This window comes from Anser anser, assembly GCF_964211835.1.
Source record: "Anser anser genome assembly, chromosome: 5".
NCBI classification, from domain to species: domain Eukaryota; kingdom Metazoa; phylum Chordata; class Aves; order Anseriformes; family Anatidae; genus Anser; species Anser anser.
In genome coordinates, this window is record NC_139725.1 from 19,459,729 (window position 1) to 19,486,160 (window position 26,432).

The 26,432-nt window shown below is 37.8% G+C and overlaps 2 long non-coding RNA genes across 2 annotated transcripts in view; both read right to left on the reverse strand.

Moving 5' to 3' along the window:
* Window positions 1–5,463: 5,463 nt before the first annotated feature.
* LOC310900459 lies at window positions 5,464–24,469 on the reverse strand. The gene is made up of 8 exons (XR_014585140.1): window positions 23,181–24,469; window positions 18,200–18,344; window positions 14,495–14,600; window positions 13,252–13,326; window positions 9,776–9,887; window positions 9,469–9,599; window positions 7,987–8,085; window positions 5,464–5,736 (listed from the first exon to the last, which is right to left on the reverse strand). It is a non-coding gene; the product is annotated as an uncharacterized lncRNA (long non-coding RNA).
* Window positions 24,470–24,696: 227 nt separating this feature from the next.
* The window catches only part of LOC310900458, a 53,046-nt gene continuing 51,310 nt past the window's right edge, over window positions 24,697–26,432 (reverse strand). Inside the window, exons 13-14 of the long non-coding RNA XR_014585139.1 lie at window positions 25,329–25,440; window positions 24,697–24,966 (exon numbers count right to left, since the gene is read on the reverse strand). This is a non-coding gene — a long non-coding RNA (uncharacterized lncRNA). The remainder of the gene's footprint in view (window positions 24,967–25,328; window positions 25,441–26,432) is intronic.

A 26,432-nucleotide genomic window follows, 5' to 3' on the forward strand; every position in this document is an offset into this window, starting at 1 on the left:
AACAGCTGTGTCCAATGATGATGATGAAGGGTTAGGGGATGGAGAGTTTGAAGCTGGTTATTGCTGAACTTGCTGCATACTGGCCACAGCACAATCCAGTGTATCTGTTTGAGCTGGATATTGAAGTCCCATTAAGTGGTTTCTAGTCCCCCCGATCATACTCCAAATTGTTTTGTGGCTGCTCCCGTCACTGACCACTGAAAGTTCTCACATGGTGTTATTTGAATTTTAAGTTTTTCACAAAAAAGTGGTCTTCCCAGTCTCTTTGCATTGTTTTATAAACCATTTGTTTTTAAGTAAGAGTCTTTTTCCCAGAAAGAAAGCAAGACTTTGAATACAAATCCCATGCCCAACAGTGTGCTGACATTTGTGCATAGAGATGTGCTTTCCAGTTTATTCTATTGTGCTTTTTTTTTTTTTTTTATAGTTCAGTGGAAAGTTTGGATGGTTCCAGGCAAGTATCCTTTAACAACACAACAACAGAAATAGCCTGAAAAAACGGAAATATATCTCAGTGCTGCCAGGAGAATTATGGGTTGTTGGTTTCTTACTTTTGCTTTTTTTAACATATGTGATTACAAATAAAAAAAAAAAAAGTTTGTGGATGGCAGAAAGAGATTAAACTCACTGCAGTGCCAGCAGCTGTACTTTTCTCCACTTGGATATATGAAGGCAAGTGCATGACTTCTGTTGTTTGAGTCACCTATCTTTTTAGAGTCTAACAATCAGGGCAAGTGAGAGGCTCCTGGCGCAGCAGGTACTGATGTCCACTGAAGGCCGTGGCCCCATTTATTGTGGCATGGCTCCAGCTAAACTTCTGAGTCCTCGAAGATGTCCAGGGTAGTCTAGGAAACCAGGAGGATTTAAGAATCTGAACATCTTTGTTGATCCAATTTCCCACAAGCAAACTAATTGCTAAGTTGTTACCTGACCACGCTGAGTTGGCCCCAGAACATCCCTAGATAAAGGCCTGGAGCATTAATCTATGGCGCCATCTAGCACCCACATGGGGAATATTTGGAATAGCCCTTTCTCCACATTGTTATGACTCAAACTTTATCTAACGTTTTGCACAGAAAGACAAAAGATGATAACGAGGAAAAATGAATGTTATCATTCTCATTTGTTGGCCTCCTCAGAGCAAAGAAAACTGGAGCATTGCACATAACCCTCACTTGCCCTCTGTCTATGGGGGCTTAAAAAAACTCGGTCCCTCCCTGTACCTCTTGGTGGATCTTTTTTTCTTACTCCAGGAACGGCAAACGGCTTGACCCAAACATGTTCAGAAAACCACTTTAGGGACATAAGCTCCCCTCACCCTTTCTTCCACAAGTACCCCTTACCCTCTCTCTCTGCATCTTCTCACAGCCTGCATCGCAGCTCTGGCCCACCTGGGCCACCATTCAGTGAAAGGCAGAGGCCAGCACCAGCTGTTTCAGAGGAATGGGAAGGAAGCTGACACTGAAAGCAAAGACAAAAATCGTTGCAACAGAGCCCTGATTTCTACTAATTATGTGCAACATATATAATCTACTTTTTTTTCCTCTGACAGCCTCTATGGTTAAGTGAAATATTTTCCAGTGAAAATATTAAAAATTATCGGCAGATTTGAGATGTATACGAATTCAGGTTCATTTCACATAAGGAAGCAAAATATGGAAGCTGCCTATTTCTGCTGTCTGAGCCTTTGAAAATCCTTTACTCGCCAGGCTCTCAGCATTTTGGGGGTTGCGAAATAGGAAGACTTCCATGGTTTTCACCAAAAATGTTAAGACACGGGAATTCCAAAGCAGAGAGAACATAGGCTGAAATTGTACAAGTCATGAAATGCTTTAAAGCAACCAGACAACAACTGCATAATCACAGGTAATATGCAAGTGAAAGATCAAATTTAAAACTCCAACTCAAGCCTGCAGGACATTTGCCAAGCTGCAAGTTAGGCTCCAGTGATGTATGGAATATATTTGCTCTGAGTCTATGCTCTGCTGTATGCCAGAAGCTTTTAAACCATCTTTACAAATATGTTCCCATCTTTTGCCAAGTGAATATACAGCCTTTTTCCCTCACGTTGGTATCTACAGTTCTTCTTACTAACTTCATAATTTCTGAGCCTGTAACTACTCTTAAATATTCTCAAATATTTTTGTGATATATGCACCAAACTTAACTAATTTCTCATTGAAACAAAAGAAGTATTCTTTGAATATTTACTTTGCACGTATCCTCTTCAAAGTTGCTTAAAAAGTTGCTTCAGTGATCAGTGGTATTTTAGCTCTGTAGATTGGCAGCCTATTCTGCTCTACTGCATTTCTCTGCAATTAGTTGTTTCTCTGCCCTCTTCTGCCCCTGCTCCGTGTCCGATGTGTCCCTTCTCCTCCCACGTATCTGCCACGTTTTGTTTCTTCAACAGCAGTGACTTTCATGAGCCTGGCCTAGTCTCTCTGCTGTAACCCTTTCAATATCATACAACATTTGTTTACATTTACCCAGGTCTTGCAAGGCATCTCTTTCTCCGCACCCACTGTCATGCAGACATGGCCTTTTCTAGCTGTGGCCATTCAGCTCTATATCTGAAACGCAGATGTGCACACACACTAGCCAGACATTCTCAATCCATGCCACTCCAGGCTATTCCCAGACCACAAGGCAAGTGTGTGCTGCAGTGCAGCCCATTGTCCAAGAGGAAAATACAACGGTAGGCACCAATAACCTAATGATATGGCCATGCAACCAGCTTGAATCTGTGAGAACCTCTTTACAGAGAGTAACTCTGCCAGCAGTAAGTGACCCCGATATTCTTTTGGTCTTCTTTCATGTCCTCGCCTCATTGTTCCTCATCCTTTATTTTAAAAACAACTGGGTAGGGTGAAATCCAGGCCCACTGTGTCTTTAAGTAATGACATCTGATAACACAGGTCAGTCCGCGTCATAGCAGGAGGAAATTTGTTTGTATGGGCTATCCTAGCTCAACTCCAGGATGTTGATTGCATGCAACATCACAGATCCAAGACGAATGGACAGGTGGGTCCCTGCAACTACTTCTGCCTACCACATTTAGTGCAATCAGGTACTGACCTGGTGTTTGTTAACATTTAGACTCTAGTGCTTGTCAAAAATAAGTGGAGAGGATTCCTCCTTTTCCAGGAACCACAGTTGTACACAAGGTAAAAAGTAAAATTAAAAACAATGGCTTTTGCTAAGGAATGCAGGAAATGTGTTGTATTTTCATTGCAACTGCTTGAAAGCAGATTTGCTGTAGAAATAAAACAGCTCCAAATAGACGGAACTTGCTGATTCAGTTGGTCCAGATGAAAAATTACAAGTCAGCAATTTCAAGCAACAGCAGTACCAAGCGTACTGTATCTGCAATACTGATGTAATGCACGTTGCAACATCATATTTCCCTGAATACAGCACTTGTGAGTTTGATGAGCCACAGCTTTTAGATGAAGCTTTGGATTTGCTGCAAATTACATAAGAGAGTTTTCCTTTATGGCTTAGACTGTTAGATGTTGGACCCACCCAACTCCTTAAGGAACCGGACATTAAAAGCAAACAGTTTACTCCAACTTTCTTCTGACCCTAATCCAAGGCACACATCATATTTAAGATAAGCATAGATCTTGCCAGTTCTGCTCATGTATCCAGAATTATCACCATTACAGCATTTTCTATTCAGAACAGCTTATGCAAATATAACATATAATGCCATATGCAAATGACTGAATCAATTTTTGCTCTTTGATAATTTTCCAAACCATTTCCTAATTTTTATGAGTAACTTACAGATAAAATATTAAGACAAAAGCGGACACAACTTCAAGCCACTTCAGATTTTCATTTAATTTTCTACCTAACAAACTCCCGTAGGAAATTACTAGCTGCGGTTAAAAGCCTCTTACACAGCAGGGATATATTCTAAGTGGGAAAGCCACTTAGAAATTATGATCTCAAGCAATTTGTTGGAGTTTGTACTCTATAGCTATGTTAGGAGAGAGAACAGCAACAAAGCAGGAGGAAGAGGCTATGAATCAGCCTGGAGATTGGTTAGGGATTCTTTGTTGCAGCTGCTATAACTTCTGGATAACACAGGAAACAGCTAAGTTTGTCATTTTTAAGTGGTGGAAGTTGAGAACAGAAAGTGAATTTAGGCATCATAGTTAATGTAGAAAGTATCCAGCACATGGAATTATGTTATGAGGAGCCATCAGGCTGATGATCAATTAAATTATATTCCAAGGGACAAGAAAGAGGCCTAGACAGTAAGTGAACAAATACACACTGAGTATAAACAGAAGACAAAAGGCAAAAGCATCTCCTTTTATCTGGTTTATATGCTTCTCTTTTCCTTCTTAGCTGTTTCTAGTCATTTTATCTATTTATTTATTTCATGGAAAGATTGTGTGATAGCTGAACATGCTCTGCTAATACTCTACAAGAATAAAACCAAAAGTAGCAATGTACTTTGAAAAAGCAGAGAGCACAGAATAATACCACCAATGAACGAATGCTACAAGATACCTGAGTCCACCTTTTAGAAAAGCTCTGCTAATATGAGAATAGTACCTCTTCCCTTTGTTTTCCAGGAAAATTGCCATGAACACGTAACCAGCTTGATTATACTCATTGACGGTGAACTTTAATAATTGTGCCTATTGTCCCTGTAGAATATTTCTGGATACTAGACATTAATATTTTGCTTTTCTATGAAGATTTTAGAAACTTGCCAGGAGAGCCAAGATTCTAACCACTGTGCAGAAGTGCATACTGAGTTGTTGTTGCAATATATCACTCACGAACAGCTGACAGACCAAGTATTATGTGCAGAGGCTATGTGGCTGCGCAATTAGACTCAGGATGGCTGTGGTCTCTGTGAAGGGAATGGAATGTTCATCAGAAAAAAAAAAAAGAAAAAAAAAGATGAAAATTAGCAGCAGAATTACTCGTGGTTGAGGAGTTCTCCAGCTATGGCTGTGATTTATACACTATTCTTTACATAGCTTGGCTAGTCAGTCCCCCTCACTTTCACTGAAGAATACATCACTGAGCAAGTGGTTTTATGTAACAGTTTCTAATATAGTTATTTTGCTTTGTAAATTCAGGAATCACTGTGTTCAAACTGTTCCTCTTGGAATACTGAAAGCAAACTTGAAATGTCCCACAGTTCTAATTCTTCGCGTAACTGTGACCTTGTCTTCAAGCCCTGAAATACAAGGTAATTTAAGCTAGAAGTGGCTCCAAGAGAAAAATAAAGACTGAAACAAGAATACATTAATTCAAGTGACATTTAGGTCAGTACAATCTTTGCTTCACTCAGAAGAAACCAATTTGAAGTCCAAGAAAGCAATACACTTGAATGGCAAAAGGCAGCTCCAAGCTAGCACTATGAAAGGAAAGAGAGAAATCATTGCACTAGAGTTTTTGTTTCTTTTAATTTCAAGTAACAGATGGAGGACAGAAAAGCTTGTAAAATTATTTATTTATTTATTTTTCACACAATAGGTACCTTAGTCTGGTGTTGCAGCATGGACCGTTAGCACGTTTTTTTGTCGTTAAGTGGCCCAAGTGGAATTATCTTCTGATACTGAGGGGTTACATTTAATTTACATAGATCACAACCTCACATCTGAAGCTCATTTTCATAGGCAAAATCAGAACCTGTTAACTTGCATTCTCTTGTTTCTCAACAGGTTAATTTGCTTAGCTGGAGACAGCTCGCCCATCCTGATATGGTACCTGCACAAATAGAAAGAAAGTAATGAAAGAATTCCTGTGGTTTGGGTCAGTAAATAAAACAAAGTCTTTCTGGTGATTGTGGTTTCTGCACTTAACAATGTGCTGTCTATCCTTGCTATTGCAGATCTTATTTAAGTCTTATATAAACTAAACCCTATTTCTCAAAGGTATATATACATACTTTCACTTAGCTAAATGGCTGTGAAGATGGCGGAATTCACAGAACATTTTGGCATTGAACCAAAACGTGGTATTATGTCCATAGCAGATCTGGCCAGGTACTGTAACTAGATCGTGGATTTCAAGCTGTCACACACAATTATTTCTGGCAGCACGTTTGTACAATATGTACACCTGTAACTTTCTCCACTCTTAAATGGGTGGAAGTATTCAGAAATGCCTTTCAGTGGAGATTGTTTCTGAGAGATCTCCTGGTGAGAGAACAGTAGAAGAATATGGGAATGACCACAAAACTGTGTTACGAATATTTGCATTTTGGATTCCTGGAACTGAACCTGTGTCACTGTGAGTTCAAACCACTGCAAAGCTTACTTGTATTATTTTTACTAATTTCTTCCTAAGAAGGACTGGCCAATTTGATTTTCACTCCAGTTAATTACTCCCAGATGTTTTAGATTTTTACTCAAAACGGCAGGTAAACATGCAAACAGGTACCTCTGCTTTTTTTCTTGCAGTATCAGTCAGTAGTCACCAAACAAGACATTGCAAGCCTAATCATAAAGGGTATGTGAAATTTAAGCTTTGAACAGATTCTCTTACTATAATGAAGAAAATAGCCTCCTCACTTTTCTTTGTGCTAGAATTATAGCACAAGGAAGATAAAGGCATCATATTGAATAAAATGTCTACACAAGTTAACTTTGCAAAAGTAGGCATGAGGTATTTCAAGAAAGTGAGAACAAGAAAGGAAATGGATTCTCAGGAAAATTTTAAATGCAACAGCTAGTTACGCAAGTGCAATGGAATTTCTTTGAGAATGGATATTTGTAGCTGTATGCTCCTTCATAAAAGTAGAGACTCAGGTAGAAAACATGCAACTATGTAAAGGTATTCTGTGTCCCAATATTCATACTCTTTGTTGCAAAATAACAGCTGATAATTCCCATAGCCTCATTTTATCAGGGACAATGAAATTAAAGTTTGGCTCAAACCAATTAAAACCCAACATTTTTAGTCTCTGTCTTTAGATTTAGCATCCATAATACATCTTTAAGCACTTTAAATGCAATAGACTTTTAAGTCACTGAGCCACTACATCTCCTAATGACCTGGGCAGGATTTGGATGCACTAAACACTTAAAAAGTGAATTTGATGAGGGTGCTCTGATGTTGTTCTAATTTTGAAAGTTTACGAAATTTCTATCTGTTGATCTTTAGGTAACAGAACCAACTTCAAAAGAGGAAATCCAGATTCCACTGAGACAAGGTTTACATTTCAGTATTGTAGTCACCAAGTATCCTTCCAATGAATTAATAGTTAACATGCTACAGATTGTCATCCACTGGAAACTTTGCAAAGACAAACATTTCATTCTTTGGAAAAGTGATGAAAAATGAAACTACCTTTCCTAGTACAGAAAAGAAAAAAATAATAATCTACATCAAAAATGTTGAAAGCAAATCAAACAAAGAATGCACTGTGCTAAGGGACATGAATCAATGTACATTCTGCAAAAAATGCTTAGATAATAGAAGACACCCTTGGATTCCGACAATTGAGCCTTTGTTTCCAAAGCAAGAAGAATCAACTTGGATTTATATTTTTGAGTGGGTTTGTTTGATCTGAGTGCAGAGGCAATGACAGTCACTGAGAATACGTGAGATCTTTAATTTTAGCTGACAGGTTTTAGTCCTGGGTAAGATTTCTAACTCAAAGTACAGCACCAAATCTTAAAATAGAAGTGCAAAATAATTAGAGTCATCTGCAAAATACCTATGTATATGCTTAACTCAAAGGATATGTGTAGTTTTGCTTAAACACTTGGCTAGGTTACATCTTATTTCAAATGTAAATAAGTTCAATGTTAATAACACTTCTCATAAGGAGGATTAGAAAACAGAGAAGATACAGTCTTACTCAAATACAATACTTCACAATTCATCTTCTCAGTGAAGCCTTCATGGCAATGTAGGAAGTTCTTATTCTATTGCATTGGTCCCCAGGTGCTGCCATGTGTACTAGCACTAGCTGTGCAAAGTTTTATGGCTGCAGTTCCACATTTTCCTTACCTTTTCCAAAGATGAATCTTTACGTGTCACTCCCACCCCTCTGCTTCAAATAGAGCACAAACACCATAAGAAGCAGTTGCTTGTTTAAATTCTGGAAACCTGGAACAGGTTAAAATGTACACAGCAGAACTGGAGGCAACCAGATACTTCAAAATCTGAGGCCCAGATTCAGGAAAGCATTTAAACTAAGCGTGGCTTTAAACACGCTAAGATTAAGCATATTCAGAAGTACTGCTTTCATGAACAGCAATTCAATTAGACAAGTGTTTTTTCTAACTGAGGCTGAGATCTGCTAAGTGTTGACAATAGTGATGAATATTTGTCTCTTGCTGATTTACTACACAACACTTTTTCAGCTACTATTGTCAGAAGGAGCTCCAAAATTGGAGGAGGAGAAAGAAAACGAAAAAGGAAAGATGATTCTTCCCACAGTTATTATGAAAAAAAAAAAAAAAAAAGTAGCTTAATCCTGTAATATCTGAATCTGCTGGTTTTAACTTTCTGTGACTTAAGCAACATCTAACTTCACTGATTTCCGTGTGATCTTAAAGATCTATATTATGAAATAAGGATTATGTTATGGATCGGCAAACCTCAAAAGTTTCAAAATTACAGAACAGATTTGGGTAGGAATTCAAACTGTGCAACAACAAATAATTTCAAACCTCTGGTTTATAAACCATGATTTTCTTTCTGCTAGCAACTCACAAGATTTACAGAGCTATCTCTCCAGTTCACATGAATCTAAAGTGGTGGGTAAGATACCAGAGAGCAGATTTCCATCCCTTCTTGTGAGAGACTATACTGTTAACAAACAAGGTTTTGCACTATACATGGTTTTGGGGTTTTGCTCTTTCAGTTTCTTGAGTGATAAGCAGCCGTGAGAAGAAATTTGTTGCCTATTAACACAAGTGTGGCTGCATGCAGAATACAGAAATGAGCCAGGCGCCTCCACACTCACATTTATGTGAAAAAGCAACAGTTTCTCATGGAAGAATATAGGTAACTTATGAACCAAAGCACCAACTTTCTGGCTTGTCATGTTGGAGCTCATGCTCGCAGATGTTCTGCCCTCCAGAGCATTCAGACCCCCAGCAGAGTAAGGCAGCAGTCCTAGCCCTGCCCAGTTTCCGCTGTGTGTCTCAAAGAGCAACCACACCTATGTTAATACTATATGACTTTGTTAGGCCTAGAGAGGAAGAGCGGAGAGTGCGAGCTTTTTGACTCAGAGATGGTCTCAGCGTAACAAAGATGAAACACGCTCAGTAGGCAAGCTGGGAAACCTTGCAGGCTAGTGCTGCTGAACTGGGCTGACCAGTTTGGATTCCACAGGAATGATCTGGTCACATTCAGGAACTTTGCAGAAAAAAGATGGCTATAAGTCATAGTCTGCATTTAAAACTTTTGCTAGCATAGCTGCTTCAGTGAGAGGATACAATCTTGGCAGGCATAAATAACAACAACAATAAAATTCCCATGTACCTCAGGCACTGGAATCCAATTACTGTTACACAACATTATCTGGTCCAAGCACTTTTCTTTATGGGATGTTTTAGTTTCTCAGTCTTACTGGTTTGTAGTAATGCTGGCAAACTTCAGAGAGTCAACCTATTCTGAGGCAAAACAAAAAATACAGATATAAATATATTTTGAGGTAAGTGTTCTTACATGGACTGATAAATTTTGGTCTTTCCTGGGCTGAAGAAAATAGAATTATTTACTTGTTCTACAGCTAAATTTTTCCTCTCCCCTTAGTCTCCGCCTTTTTTCTGGAAGTTCTGCTGCTCACCAAAAGAAGCTGCAGAGGCGACAAGCTAACATTTGTTTACTGTGGATCTCCCTTTGAAGAGTGATTACAACAACATCATTCTGCATATCCGGAGGGTGGATTTCTTATCTCCCTGAAGGAGAAGGAGAACAATCACATATTTGATAAGTTCAAACAAAAGCGCACACAATTATAGGAAGTGAAATGTTTGCTAAAAGAGGGCAGTTTATACAAAACACATTTTTATAACCTCGTATATATATTTGTTTCACGACAGCTTTCAAGAACAACGTTCCATAACTGCAGTATCTCTATTTCGTGGTGGCACATGAAATATTTTCCATTTGAAAATTGACACTTAAGGGAAAACATTCTGGAGAAAAGAGTCATCACAATAACTCTGCTCAGTGGCTACTTTCACCCCACCTATCTTGCATTCTAAGGGAACGAGGTGTAGATGAATTTGTATAGGCTGCATTTCCACCTGCAGGAACAGCTGTGAGAAGTGTGCGGGCAGGAGGGGCACTCGCTTCCATCACAGCTCCCACAGAGACCTGCTGTTCTGCAGGGAGGCAGTGTCCATCCCAGGCACCCTGATCTGCCTTCTGCTAATGCCCCAGAGCAGCAAATGTGCCAAGGAGTAAAAGTTGTGGAAGCTGAATTTTCCTGACACAAAGGGCTAGGGTCACGTGGCTGCAGGTACGTAGAGGCACTGCTGACAAATGCACTCATGTATTTAGGGCATCATATTCCAAAAGCAGAGTCCTTTACCAAAGTCATCCACCTCTAAAAAGATGTTCACAGAAGTGGTTCTGTTCAATGCATAGGTGACAATCACAGAATCGGTTCCCATGAGCTGTATCATACTAAATAAAAACATACAGCAGCAAAATGCCAGGAGTGCATGGGGCCAGTGATATGAGTGTGTTTGGATTACAGGGGAAGAGATGAATTTCCTCCTGATGCAAGAAGAAATAAGCAGCCTTTTTGTCCATGTCCATTTTATAGTGTGTGTATGTGGTTTTGTTTTTTTATTAAATCAACTTTGGAACATCTTACTAGAAATATCACTCTGTTTCTAAAGAAATCTTTAAAAAATATCACTAGTTTGATCAAATTCTATGAGAATTTTCTCCAGGAGGTCATCACCGGTAAAATTACCAATTGCCAGGAATATATGAAGTGAACAGTGAAAGCAGGTGTAGAGGACCAGCAATGAAGAATGGGAACATTTTGCTTGAAAGCCAGACAAAGTGCTGAACAGCAATAAAGCAGACTGAGCAGATGCTCAGCACCCAAACTGTCAAATACTGGAAGAAAAAAAAAAAAAAAAGATCAAAATGAAAATCTCAGGTCACTATATTTCCAGAAAAGATTATTGTTATTTGCCATCTCTAATCAGGTCAGAGAAGAAAAAAAGCCTCTGCAGTTGACAATGCTAAATAATCATTCAATACATGCGTATAGATCTCATATAGTTTTCACATAATGTTTCTGTTGGAAAATTTGACAGAACATATGATATACTAAAAAAACTTAACTATCATAATGAGAGAAATGTTAAGTCTATCATCTAAGTGTAAGACAAATCCATGAAGTGTTCTGAATTTATTTTTAAAGGCAATTTTCCAGCCTGAAAATCCAGATTCCAGGGTGAGTGAGAAACATTTTCAGGACCAGATTGTAATGTTTATATACAAAAGAATGCTAATAAAGTTAAAGAGATATGCATAATACACAGCATCTCAGCACAGTGTATTTATACCACTGTTATAGTGGTATAAAGACACTTTAAGCATGTAGAGATAAATCTAGTCGAAATGGCGAATAAGTTACACAGGGCTTACTTAGACCTGTATAACTTTAGATCTGCATTAAAGGTGTGCTTGCGTTTAGACTTCAGAATAGAAAAAAGGTTGATAACATCATTTGTTCAGTCAACACAAAAAGAATGTATACCACAAACTTTGTTCAGCCTCCACTACCACTGCTCTTTCATTACTGACAAGGACTTGGGCCGTTTCAGAATGAACAATAATCACACGTCCTGCCCATACCTGATCACTAAGACCTGATACACAGGAGATGGTGAAGTTAACCTGAGGATCCTGGCCAGATTCTCTACTGGGAAATAGCTCTATAACACTGCCTCCTGAAGTGTTCCCCACATCTTCTGTCATGCTATTGCTGTCCCACGGAAAAGTGGATTACTGTTTCATGTAAAGCCGGTCTTATGTACGCACATATGTATAATGAAAGATTTGTAAAGTTACCTAAGACCCAATACACATATCATTAGTAATATTATACTGCTTTAGGAGAATAGCTCAGAGAAAGGTTTTGCAGATAAAAGCTCCCATTAAGATGACAGCCAAAGTAGTACATATTTAAAATAAGGCTTTCAATCCTGTAAAAGCTACTCTCAAAACTGTAACTACATGTAGGTTTACCATGATGAATATGTGCTTAGAACAAAGTATGTGCAGAAGGGTTTGAAAGCATGCCGATTATGTTTCTGTAAATAGAAATGGGAATTGCCTCCTTCCTGCTTGGAATATATAAAGCATTCATTGCAATCAGTATACACCATTCACACTATCAACAGGATTATTACCTTAGTATTACACCACACGAAAAAAAGATTTTAACAGCTTTTGTCCCTGACCCTAAAGATTTGTGTGCCCATGAAAACCATCCTTACACGTTCACTGAACCAGGACCAAAAAAAACTAGTTTAGAAACAAATATTTCTTTTGCTGAAAAATTTTCACTTCTCTTTTTGATGTAATGCACAAGTGATTTCTAGAGAAATGTTAATGCTGGGATTCAATCCGATATTAGGAAAAACTTCTTTACCGAAAGGGTTGTTAGGCATTGGAATGGGCTGCCCAGGGAAGCGGTTGAGTCACTGCCCCTGGAGGTCTTTAAAAGACGTTTAGATGTAGAGCTTAGTGATATGGTTTAGTGAAGGACTTGTTAGTGTTAGGTCAGAGGTTGGACTAGGTGATCTTGGAGGTCTCTTCCAGCCTAGACGATTCTGTGATTGGCAAAAAAAAGTCTTTGACTTCCAGATACGTAAATTAAGGTTCTGAGCTCATTAGAAGATTCATGAAGTATGTTGCATTTTAAGGCAAGTATACTTATTTTGTTCAAAGTCATGCACAACTATCTGAAACAGAGGCACCTTTCTTTACTAATTTATGCAGCGTAACTGGGAAACAGTACACAGAAATATATTTCCTTCTTATATACTTAAATTAGTTTTTGTCCCTCAGCTCCAAAAGTATTTTCACTTCAAGTGTTCAAAGTTAATTATTTATGTTTGGTTTCCTGCAAATAAGATGCTGCTGCTTTTCCCAGAAAGGATAAAGAATTCTCTTCAGCTGCCTTTTGTTATGCAAGATTCTGCAATCCCCCTCTGCAGGAAAATGTAACATTGACTTCTGCAAAATATAGTTGTATGGAGTTTTGAAGAGAACACAAGCCAGTAAACTCACCCAGAAATTACATATGCTCATTTTTTCCTTTCTTAGACAAGGTCTCCAACAACAGGAGCTTTGGCATTCAGGAGGCTGTTAGAATAAATTAAGGGACAGAAAGTGTCATCTGGTTAACACTCTTAAGTAAAAGCAAAAGCAGAGCCACAGACTTGAAAGAGATCACAGATATCCTACTATTTATGATGTGATTGTAAAGTGTAAATTGTACTGGGATCTTAAGGCAATATATGTTAATTACCCTCAGCAGATCTCTGATGTTATAAAAGTAATTGCTATGAACTTCTCTGTATTGCTGATAACTATACCTATTGCAGCTTGGTTTGTTTGTTTTAAATTGCAACAGGAACTCTCAACAATATAATTCTGTAGAAATATATTTTTTGAAAAGTTTAAAACATTGGAACATATCCAATAGACCTTTAGCTCTGTTCGTCAAAAGAAGACAGCAGACTTGCTGGGGCAAAAGTCCACAGCTGTGTGCATTAGGTTTGACCCCATGCTACCACCATTGCAGTTTTTTGTCTAAGATGCCAGAAGAGGAAGAACAGGCCAATAGTCCATCATCAAGAGCACTTAAGCCTGGAAAATATGGATAAACAAAAATTCACGTCTTGTTTTTGTGCTTATAAGCAAGATCTCAGCTGCATAGTTAAGGTATATATAGTTGGCTGCATACCTATAAAAGTGGGAATAATTGCTTAAGAGCACCTAAACCCCTGACATGCAGAAATTTACGCTGTGTGCCAACTGTGCTTATTTACAAGACTCACAGAATGAGTAAGTTACCCCAAAGCACATCCTATTCCCCATGTCCTTAGGAGTAGGTCAAAAATCCTCCCATCCCTGCAGAAGATCTAGTTTGGCAGTGGTTAGAGACAGTTTGGCTCAGGTACAAAAGACTTACTGATTTTTTCCTAACATAATGAACACCTGAACATATGCAAAAAATGTATAAATAAACTAATCTTATCACATTTTTCAGAAAGCACTAGAAAGACGGAGTTGATAAGCTTCACTATTATGCAAATAAAAAATGGCTCAAAGGAATGAAAATGGAGGCTTTGGAAAACAGGAGTGATTAGTTTTAAGGTAAAACTTCACCATTAACTGTTATCTACTATCTAGCAAGTCATCCTGTGACTGGTACCCACCACCTACCAAGTAGTCCTACAGCTAAGATGAAATGCCTTTCTATTACTGCTAGGTTTAGACAGAGATATTTTGTGAATTCTCTGGATACCTTGTGGAAGACATCTTTTTTTCAATAACGAATAGTTATGACCTCATCCATCCTAAGTACATGTTTCAGAAGGACGGAAGTAGTAACAGAAATGGACTTGAGATACCTAAAAAAAAAAAAAAAAAAAAAAAAGGAGAGAAAGACATATCCTAGTTAGACCAAAGGCACAGAAAAAGTTAGAATGTATTTAAAATTTCTCATTGAAGAACAAGAGGAAGCAAATCAACTTTAACTATATTACAGGCAGGAGTGCCACTGACATATTCTGAATTTAACCTGTACAGCAAGATCTTTCAAAGCAGAGAACTCTTTGTTGAAAAAGGAGAAGATATTAAAAGATCTTTGTCATATGCAGAGGTACATAAATTCAAATCAAACACAGAACAAATCTCTGCAATATTGCATGAAACAAGATGAGCTTGTGGCAGCTCAGACAGTTCTGAGAATATTTAGGCGACCCAGTTCCAAACAAAACAATTTATTGGAATAAAGCAAATAGATATACCCAATACCGTCAGACTGATAGCCACATTTAAGATGAAGGATTCCCCAAACTTTTCTGCCCAGTCCTGCCACCCAAGCAGTTTGGCTAACCAGAAAAGGACATCACATTCTTCTTTGCAAATGCAATTAAGTTGTATGAATCTAAGGAGAGTATTGCTTTTAAACAATGAAGTCAGCCAATAAATCTTAGCTGTCTGATTCTTCTAGGACTGTAGCCTCAGTCCATGTCTCTAAATAAATGAGGATGTTGACCATGAACTCCTGGGAGTTTTAGAGCCAATAATAGTCCTTCTACAGAGTAATTCTGCTGATTTTCCTCACATTACTTTTAGCTTACCCCGGCATGAGAGGAATACCCACCCCACAGGCTATATATAACCACCGGTGTGAACAGCAATCTGCTTATGGATTTTCAAATACTTGCTGGCCCCAAGCCACAACCACAAGAGACAAGAGTTTCATAAGTAATCATAGCTCCTCCTCTCCTGTCACTCACTGCAATTAGGAAAGAAATTGATTCTAATGTATATAACAATTAAACAAGCTCAGTTGTATTAATTATTTACCCTATAATATTCAATCCATTTCTTCTTGTTACTCCTTTTTAATTACAGCAAATCATGTTCTAACTCTGTGTTTTTAAATGAATGAACCCATATGAACACTTGGTCCTGTACTTTTTCTAACTGTTTGTTAATAGCTAAGCCATTCAGTATGGGACTGCAGCACCCTCAGGATTCCTAAGAAAAGTATGAGTCATCCCATCATCACTCACAGGAGAGCTGTATGGCTGGGTTATTACTGCCACCTAGTTTTCAGTTTTTATTATTATTATCTAGACTTTTGCACTTTCTGTGATAAAAATATATATACATGTAACCAGAAAACTTTCATTCTAGTCATATATGATACTTACCCAGTAATGTGTTTAAACAGTACAAAATTATGCAGTAAGCACTTAATAAATGAATCTACATGCATCTATACACAATAATTGTGTCTAGATGTAATGCCTCACTTGCAATACATATTAAAGGTTCATAATTACCAGTCCCAAACCTAAACACATTGTGAAAACCCAGCTCACAAGTTTGCTATGCAGGGTCAAAAACAAAAGCCCAGCTTGCAGCACCATAGAAGTTTGCAAAAATGTAGATCTATAGCTGATCTTTTCCAGCTGATGGTGTATCTAATAGATTTTATTTCATATGGGCGTTTTCCATTGCAATTGAGAAATAAATCTTTCCCACTTTATACAGGTGCTTTACCATCTTGCAAAAAAGCACTACAATATAAGGGGCCTCAGTGAGATACCATGTATTTTTCATTTTAAAAAGTAGACAGAGAACCTTTATGTAGGGATAGTGTTTTTAGACCTAGATATGAACTAGAAGCTTACCAATAAAAGGTAGCAAAATGTGGAGACAATTAACACAATTTTTGACATATAATATAAAAATCCATTTCAAGGTCTGAGAACAGACCTGATACAAATAGCATGGCAAAAATTAGGCCATTTCATTGTGTTTGTGCATAATAATCTTGCCCAAAAGCTGTTCAATAGGTCTTATAAAAGAGCCCGAGTTCTCCTTCACGGAAGCTAAAGGTTTGTGATTTTTCATGGCAGTAGGAGCAAGTACTGATGTTGTTAGTCTTTATTTTTACCAAAAGAGCTGTAATGATTGAAAGTAAAACAAGATGTTTGTGAATTTCAAGCATGATGCAATCTGAGGAATTTCACATGCTGGATGGGTTGACAAGGCACGATTCTGAAGTAGGCTTTTTAAGACAAAACTGAGACATCTATATTAACACAGGTTGAGAGGCCACAGATGTCTCCAAACACTCTCCCTTTTTTAAATTGTTATTGAAAGACGAAATTCTATTTGAACTCAGATCCCAGGCCCCTGGGCTTGAAAAACATATTGTGCACCCCCCACAGTGCTCAGGTTAAGTCCATTCAAGCTATTTCATGCAGCTACAGTATGGATCACACTCAGTTTTTCTTTTTTCCCCTAACAGGTTTGTTTCTGGTCATAAATTCTCAATCAGTGGGCAAGCCACATTGTACAATTTAGTAAATAGTGTAGTTAAAACATGTTTAAAGTCAAAAGAAAACGGATCCGACAATGGAGCATTGTTCCCGTCTGCAGAACTGAAGTGTACCTTCTTTGATTCAGTAACCTTGCTGCACTTTGGTATGAAATTGCCCCTTTTTCCATCAAACTTGCATTTAAAGTGCCTCATTAGCATGTCTCACTGGATCTGTAACGATTCTGCTAACCCAACACTCGCTTCAGTCAAGCCACCATGGTTTTTCTATCTGTTTAACATCTAAAACTCCTTGACAAAGTTCCTTTTAAAATTTACTCCTTTTGTTTCTCTGTGGTTTTTCTGCAAAGATCTTTAAACTTCGATGTACTCCAAGATGACTCCTGAACAAAAATCATGTCTAGCCCAGCTAGTAAATCTAGCCTCCATTCAATGGGATTAAATAAGTGCTTCACGGCTATTGTAGAAGCCTCTAAAAAGGATCTTGCATCTTTAAGAGTTTCCTACAATAAATTAAACACATCTCACCCATTGTAAAAGAAAAAAAATAGAGACTTGATCCAGCACAGGGGAGCCACTATAGACCCACAGTGATGCCATACTTCAAGTACCAAAACACCCACAGATTACAAAGCCTAAATTTACAGCAACAGGAATGGAAGCAGAATTTTAATAATTTTATTTCTCCAGGAATTTAGCCTTGGGCTTCATGTCAGTAAAACATGGCCAACAAAACAAAAATATACATAATAGATTAAAAATAATGGTATGGGTTATTAAAAAGGAGCATGGTAGGATTTTAGCTTGGATTTGCATTACCTCAAACAGCTAATTCCTATTTCTTTCTTAATATGGAAGATCTCAGCCCCAGCGTTCAGATTCATTACAGCATCTGAGCACTGCTTAAATGCAGGCACATGATCCTACAGTAATCCTACAGACATAGTGAGACTATCGCCCTGCTTAAAGTTAAGCTTGTGTTTAAACGCAAATCCAACATACTCATCCAAACCTCTCAATCTCTCTGCACACTTCTGAACCAGAAAGGAGCAATCTTAAGCACTTTTAAGCATAGAGTTGATTGAAAATCAATTGGTGCAAAAAAATTATGTGCAGGAAGTTATGCTAAAAAAGACTATGTGAATTTACCTTAAGGTCCTGGAGGCTGGTAAAATACTACAAACCACTGCTTCATCAGTGTGGATCTAACTTAAATGAACAACCCTTCCATTCAATGGCCTCCAAATGATGTACCTGAAAATCATTCTCACTTGATGACTGGTGAATGGTTTACCTGAAGAGAAAAGCCATTTCAAAGACATGATCAGAACATAAACACACACAAAAAATGACAGCACAGCTGGTCACCAGTTTAACAGACTTTGCTGTAGCGAAGAATGTGCTCGATACATTTGGAAATATCTTTTAATTCTTATATGAAAACAAAGAGCTTCATTGTATTCATTCCAGTAATTTGTACTGCCATTATCCATGCTGCTGAAGTTTGATATTTTCTACTGTAGTTGTGATTAACCTCTTGGGTACCTGTACTTTACATCATCAATATGCTTCCCTTAGAAGAAAAAGAAAAAATGCTAAACAAAGACTTTAAATATATTGACCGTGTATTATCTAAGTTCCTGGCTTCTCATAACTGTTATGTTACCAAATTCAAAGTTCAGATCTAAAAACAAGTGCTCAGAACCCAGTGCAATTGAGGAGTGCCTGTTCCATTGTGGGGCGGGGGGGGAAGAGGAAAAAAAGAAAAAGCACTTGTTTCTTTGTTATCTTTTAACATTTGGTCTCCATTATCAAAATGGACACTTGCAATAAGAATCTTGTTTGCCCCAGTTTATGTCACATATCAAATGATAACAACAGGCACACAAAAGGGATCTTCATGAATCTTACTGATTGGCAGCTGCACGTCAACAAAAGCAGCCTAGCTAGCAATTTCATTATTTCTATATCTAGTAGAAAAAATTCATAAAACTTAGTACTCAAGTACAATTTTTTTGGTAAAAAACACCTGTAGAAGCCTCAATCCATTTGAAAATTTCAAACACTATCAACTAATAGAAAGTAGCACACTGTTATATTAAAAGTACATCATTTTCTGGATTGATATTGGTTTAATTATTTAGTTCTCAATATTATTATGGACATGTTAATACTAAGACTGCTTATACTACTGTTGTTATTTTTAGATATAGTAAAGGGTAGGAAATAGCAAAATAGTCATGTGTCTGCTCCCCATAATAGCGCAAAACCAGCAAGCCAATCTGGCAGCTTCTGCATCAGGAGATGAGCACATGTGAGACAACAGCAGCTGGTGGAAGGCTCCTTCATCTCAACGGCATTGGTCACAATCCCTCTTTTTCCCTCACCCCATTAACAACGTGAGATAATGCTCACTTCAGTTTTATCTGTGCTGCTGAGAAGCCGTGAAATCCCTATATACAAAAACAGCAAGCACAGCCTATTCTAGGGATGCTTGGCATATAAAAATTACATTACCCTTCCAGAAAGTGCAGTGCAGAAAGTTACACCATTCATTGTAGGCATCTCAGAGCGTATCCCAGAAATTAACCTAGGGATCCAGAGTTTGCTACTGCTCATTTTCTAGGACTAAAAAGAGCAGCTGTAACACTGCACTTTTTTGTTCAGACAGCCACTCCCCAGGTCAGATCTACTTATAGAAGAAAGAAGTGTAACCCAACAAGTTCAAATTTTAACTTGACACCAGAGGGCTAATTAAACATGGAATATATTAGCTATATACTCTGTATCCTGAGCTTAAGTGCAGTGTAAGCAATGGAAGAATACAGAGCGATTTCCTTGTTAGCAGCTATTAAAGACGACTGAAACAAAGAGCGTTGAGTTCAGTAGCCAAGAAAATGGGGAAGCACAGAAGGAAGTTCTGCTTGTATAAACCAGACAGAAGAGAAGATTGCTATCTCCTCTCCCCAGTCCCTCTTGCTTTAACCTATCGTAATTTACTAATATTATTATCCAGGCATTAAGGTAAACTCTCTTTGCTTTATGCTTTCCTGGTGTATGTGGCGTGATCCTGCTGTCCCTGAGGTCTGTCAATGTTCCAGCTAAGCTCAAAGCAGAAACAGACATATTTGGTTCCTTTTTCTGGCCCTCAAGCTGGACAGAGTTTGCAGAGCTGGGATTTATGGCACAAGTTTGTGACCCTGTGCTGTGCCGTCACTCTTGTGACTCTAGTTGCCCAAGTTTTCCCTTTGTGGGGATTCTACTTCTGTACTGGCCAGGCTGCCTCCATCCGTTGTCTCTGATATTTAGGCTGGAAGGGCAGGGACCATCTTTTTGCTGTGTTTGTAAGGCAGTGAGCAGAAAGCAATCCTGTACTTGCCTAAGATGTGAAGTCCTGTGATGCTACACCGAAAATTGTAATAACAGAGCAAGGAATTGCCATATGCAATTAACAAAGCATTTTCTTCATGGCTAAATATCAGTTTGCCATGTTTCGCAGAGTAGGAAAAAGGGGGAGAATGAAATGTGTCTGACTGAACTTAACCACACATCAACCCCAGAAGACCTACCATCTAGGCTGTCTGTATAGGTAATCAGGGGAGGTAAGTCTTTCTAAGGAATGATTCCCATTATCCAACAATACATGTCTAAGGTATTGATATGTTGTTATATTTTAGGTAATACTGATCCTTTGGAAATGATTCCGTCACCTTCTTACCATTCATAGCGTTACAATATTAGAATACGAGTCCAGACCTTTAAATCATGAATCTTGTGAATCAGCTATGCAAGCTACAGAGCCTCTTTCCAACACAGTGGCCTGCTCTTCATCCTTCGGCTCTATCTCTGTTACTGTTCTCACCCCTGTTCAACACGGACCTTGCATACTCTTCTGCAGTTAATCCTGCTCACAAGGTTAGCTGTCAAAAGAAATAACGGCTCTACCTCATTTAGCAGAAAATAAAAATTGTGCTTTCTTTAGTATGGCCAGACACCACAGTTTACCATCCTGACCTGAAGACAGACTCTGCTCCTTCTGGCAATCTCTTACAGCAATTACCAACAGAACAAAGTAATGGGAAATGGCTCACTTTTTTTTTTTTTTTTTTTTGATTATTTATTCCACCGGGTATGTCAAGGACAAGATTTCCTGCTCTTGCCTTTTTATAGCTGATAACTTATGTGGCCACAAATTCTGCAAAAGAGAAGGAAATGCAAACCTGTTTGCCAAAAGAAAACCTGCATGATTAAAAAAAAAAGAAAAAAAAAAAGAAAAAGTGAAAAAAGAATAAAATAGAGAGGAACTTGATGCCTCATAAGAACAGAAGGCTAAAGACACCAGGAAATTTGCAAACCTTCCACCGCCCATTTTCTTTTGCTGCAATTAAGGGTCAAATTCTGTGTGTTGCAGTAAATCTGTCAGTTCAGAGCCCAACTGCACAAATTACAGCTAGAACAAGGGAGAAAAATACTAAAACATGGGCAATTGTTTTTGGTTTCAAAACCAAAAAAGATGAATCAAATCCTGGTTTTTCATTTCTTCATTTCTAAGCCTGATTTCTTCCAGTCTCAGCCAGAAATGATTTCAAAGGACTTGGTACAAAATTACAGAAGCCACTCAGCAAAACTCATCTTCGGTACAGGCCTAACTTGCTGAAAGTCCCAGAATGTAAAATGTTCATTTAGTCATACACCTAAAAGGGGCCACCTTTTCTTTCTATTCCTTTCTATTGTTCCACTGCCTTTTTCTTACTTCAATCACTAACCATCCCCACCACATTCATAAGTCATTTATTAGCAATAATTATTGCTACAAGAAAATCTTTCTTTTGCAGCTGTATGTGCATCTGATCTGATCAGTCAAAGAAAATAATTACTGCAGAATGTTTCATCTGCATGTGTTCCATACTATTTTCTGATTCCACTTGCTAAACTACTCTTAAAAATGATTGAGAAGTCCTTTGGGCAGGGAAACAGACTTTGTATCTTTTCCACATAGCACTTGTAATAATGTGGGTGCTGTAGAAAAAATGCCAATTGTATTTCCCTTATTTTAAGACAGCTTTGGAAATTATACACCAGAAAGAACAGGAAATCCCACTCCTGAAATGCAGCTGTCACTGTGGTAGAATACAGCTTCAGTAAACACAGGACACAACATTTTAGGACAGAAGTAAAAAAAAAAAAACAGAACAACTGACATAAAAATGGAGAAGGATTAATAGGTAAGAAGAATTCATTAATAAAACTGAAATTCACTATTGACGTACTAACTCCTGAGGAAAAAAATGAGCAATACAGGGACTAAATGCAATGTCTGAACCTTAGGCAGGAAAAACAAATCATTTTTTAATAGGATACCCATATGTAAAAACATATATAAAACATGTTTCTCTCACCCTTTGAGTTTGTCACTTAATTATCAATTCAGCTAATAAACCAGAAGGTGGGATCTCTCCGTATATTCATTTTGGTCCTTATTGTGCTTGGGACACCCCCCTAATTTCACACCAGATCTATACACTCAGTAAAAAAAGCTAAGTTAAACGTAGGTGAGAATTCTGTAGAAAGAGTATTAAAAGTATAGCCAAGCATACATAAAGCTATTCAAGTGCTATTTTATGACCCGATAAAGAAAGTTATGTTTTAGCCTAAACTAAATTATGTTTTAGCCCTGAACAAACAGACTGATCAGGCAACCACATCTTTCAGTTTTGGGTCATGGATTTGACGTAGCCAAACCAGATTGCTAGTGAGCAAATGTTGCTCCCAACTGACAATTCTTCACTGATCTACTTTAAAAAAGTTGGAAGCTTCAGTTTTCTTCCCAACAGACAGGTGTTCCCCACGACACAAAAAACCAACCCATCATTACGTTTGGTTGCTAACTGGAATCCTTATGGATAGTCTAAAAGGAAGACAATGGGTGGAAATGACATGGAAACTTAATGACTCTTAGTCCCACAGATGGTCACTCTAGCTTGTAACTCCAGGAAATTGTCTAAAACTTTGTTATTCAATTAGAACCAAAAACCTAGAAAATCTCAATATGGTAGTGAAAAGTAAATTAGACATGAATTTGCCACGTGATGAAGTGCAGAAAAAAGGACAAAGACTTTTCAATACTTACCCAGGCAGGAAGAAGCAGGAAGCAGGCATTTTATCACACACAGTGCAGGGATTTAATAGTCTCCCACCACAGGGCTGTAATGCAGTAAATTTGGAATTTTGTATTCACTTTTCATATATTTCATCACCAACAAAATCTTGGCATGCTGGAAATTGTTCAGAGAAGTGCAATAAAAATCATACAGAAGCTGGCTTGATATGAGAGGTTGCAGTAACTAAATTTTGACCCAGTAAATTCCTAATTATTTACAAGTTTACATTATATCCCTACCTTTTGAAACATCCGCAGTTGTGACTGCATCTTCTCATATGCCGAGTAAAATCACTGAGGATAAATATATTTAACACAGATAAATCGCATTCATGTGTCAAATACTGACATGACAATGAGATATTTGAAATAGTAGTGGTATCTCCCTCGGGAACAAAGTATACCAACAATCAAGACAAACTTTTCTAAACCATGTTCATGATTAAACAGTCCAATCTCAGTTTCAGGAAAGACTGAAGAGCCCAGAATCACATTTACAAAGATTTTGCAGTACTGGTTACTTAGCTGTCATCAGTTTTAGTGGGTTAAAAACTAGCAGTTATTGGGTATTTGGACATCTGACATTATCAAGAAATTCCTAACTCCCAGTATATTCAATAGGATCTAAGCACCTAACTTCTGAAAATGCTGGTAAATGCCCAGTAAGCATTTCTGAAATATTTCATAATATTGTTACAGACTTGTATTGACAAGGAATAGATCTACCATTCTGAGACCATTCCTAACATCTTTTATTCGGTCAGAAAAAGACACATACAAAGAGACAATTGATTTTACCGCTGTCATGTTAACCTCTTAAAAACAGAAAGTAGACACTTGGTGAACTAGAAAGAAACAAAAAACTTCTTAATCAGACACAGTAGAATTATTGCTATATAAAAGGGGAGAGATGAAGAAAAAAAGGTTTTGTTCATCCATTTTTCAGAAGAAAGGATCCTGCTTGTCTTAGTGAATTTGAAAGATATTCCTGCTCATTAGGCTTCAGACATATTCCTCTGAGGTGTTTCCATCTTTGTTGCTAAAGTCTGCTTCCTGAGAGAGACAGATTTAAATTTAAACTCAATATGCTGGACAACCTTTTTATTTTCCATGGTGTCATTGTTTTTGTTCTGCACTTTAAGCTGTCTGACCTGAAATTAGCAATTTATCATACTGCCCAGTTAAGAGAAAAAAAAAAGAAAAAGTGACTGTACAATGGAAAATGTTGCTGAGGGTCACTTCTGTTGCCAAGCTGTATCTAAAATCATTTCTTGATGCAGGTCCAGCCCATTTTATTTTTATCTCTTTCATAACAAAAGAGAAACAACTTGGCAGAAGTCTACTAACAATTGGTAAAATGACAGAATAGCTAGCTACCAGGTACTAGAATACCTGGCAAAATGTACGAGTGTTCCCAGAAATAACTAACTTTAGCATGTAAATAAAATTACAACTTAGACGTAGCACTGTCATATGCTGAGTGCTTTTAATATCAATCTCTGATGTTGTGTCTGCTTATGCGAGGCTCAGATGTGGACAAATGCAAATCAAAGAGTGATACTGTTCTTTGCTGATGGAGTAGAGAATTTGCAATTACCTCAATTTGCAGGTCACAGTAAGGGTCACAGTCAGGAGGTGAAGGAAGTTCTGAGACATGGTAACAAAGTAAACAGTAAAATTGGTTGTCTTCTCTAAAGAAGTGATACCTCAAAAGCAGCATTAAGAACATTTCCCTCGGCATTCATTAGGCGCAGACCTGCGCAGAGACAGAAGCATGCAAAATGGCAAATGAGTATATATGCCCAGAACTGATCCGTTAGATATGACTTATGCCATCATGGGGTGAATGCTTCCAGACACCAGTCCAGAAATGGACCAGAATTTTGCCTGCCCCAAACCAGGTTGGCTGCCAAGAGCCTTGGTTGACTTTTCTCGAGGCTGCTAGCCTCGTCAGAACTGTCAGAGCTATCCCGATCCCTGGCAACATTTTGGATCTGCATCCATTTTCTCCTTATGGGTACAAATCAGTATAGACAAAATAGTTTCCCAAGAGAACAGGGAGAAGAAAAAAAAAAAAAAGAAGAAGAAAAAGAAGAAGAGGAGGGAGGGTGACAATACCTTTCAGCTAAGATCTCTGAAGTTAGCGTTGCGCTTGACAGCAAGGTTGTTTCTAGCAAGTTCAAGAGGCCACAGACCAATTTATTTTATTCAGTAGTTTTTCTTCCAGAGCCTAAGAAAGCAAAGTTCTTTTGATACAACAACAGCTTAAGGTATATATTGTATGTTTTCTTATCATCACTTTGCACATTCCATATCTATCCATATCTCCCCTCCTCAACATTTCCTTTCAAGAAGAATTACTCTGCTTTGACTTCCCCCACATTCTCAGATTTTATACATTAGTTTCTAATTTTTCATACTGTTACTAAGAGAAGCACATATTTGACTCAGTCAGTAGTAACTGTATATTTAAGTGCCTTCATGTTTCAAGAGTCGAAATATTTATCAAAGTACTCACATCAACACACAACATACCCACAATTACTTTCACACAATACATACATTTCTACATGCACGACAGTGAAATTTACACATAGGATTGCATGATCTTTGTCAATATGACTTCATTAGAGCGTTTTACCATCTTTTCTATATGAAGTGAGTTAATACATACTAATCCAGGCTTATTTGAACACTTCACTTGCTAGGCCCACATATCTTGAAGAACTACAGTTTCTAAATTCACAGCTGAAAGAGATTAAATTCCTTTCCTCCTTTAACAAATCTTTATCTATTGCCTTCCACTTCATTGTAAAGAGGGGTATACCAGTAAAAAAAAAAAAAAAACAAACAAACAAACAAAAAAAAACAGAATATGCATTTCAAGACCAGTAATAGTTTGTAATAGTTTTAAGGTATGGAATGGAAGACTGTCTTCAAAATAGAAAAGCAAACATCTAGTTGGTTAGCCTTGTACATATAGCACAAGCACCTGACTTCATCTGTATAGTGGAAGCCACACTTAGCCAAAATGCTTTGAAGTCAACTTCTCCTGTAGCTGGTCTTTAGTCTGTAGATCCAGGCTGTTAGCAAAAGACCAACTAGCTTGGCAAGTAGAGTGACAGAAGAATAAAAGAACTTTTTATTCTATTTATTTATTTTAAAAGTTTTAAAGTTCTTGAACTAAACAGTTCTCAAAGAGCTGTTCTCAAAATATGCCAT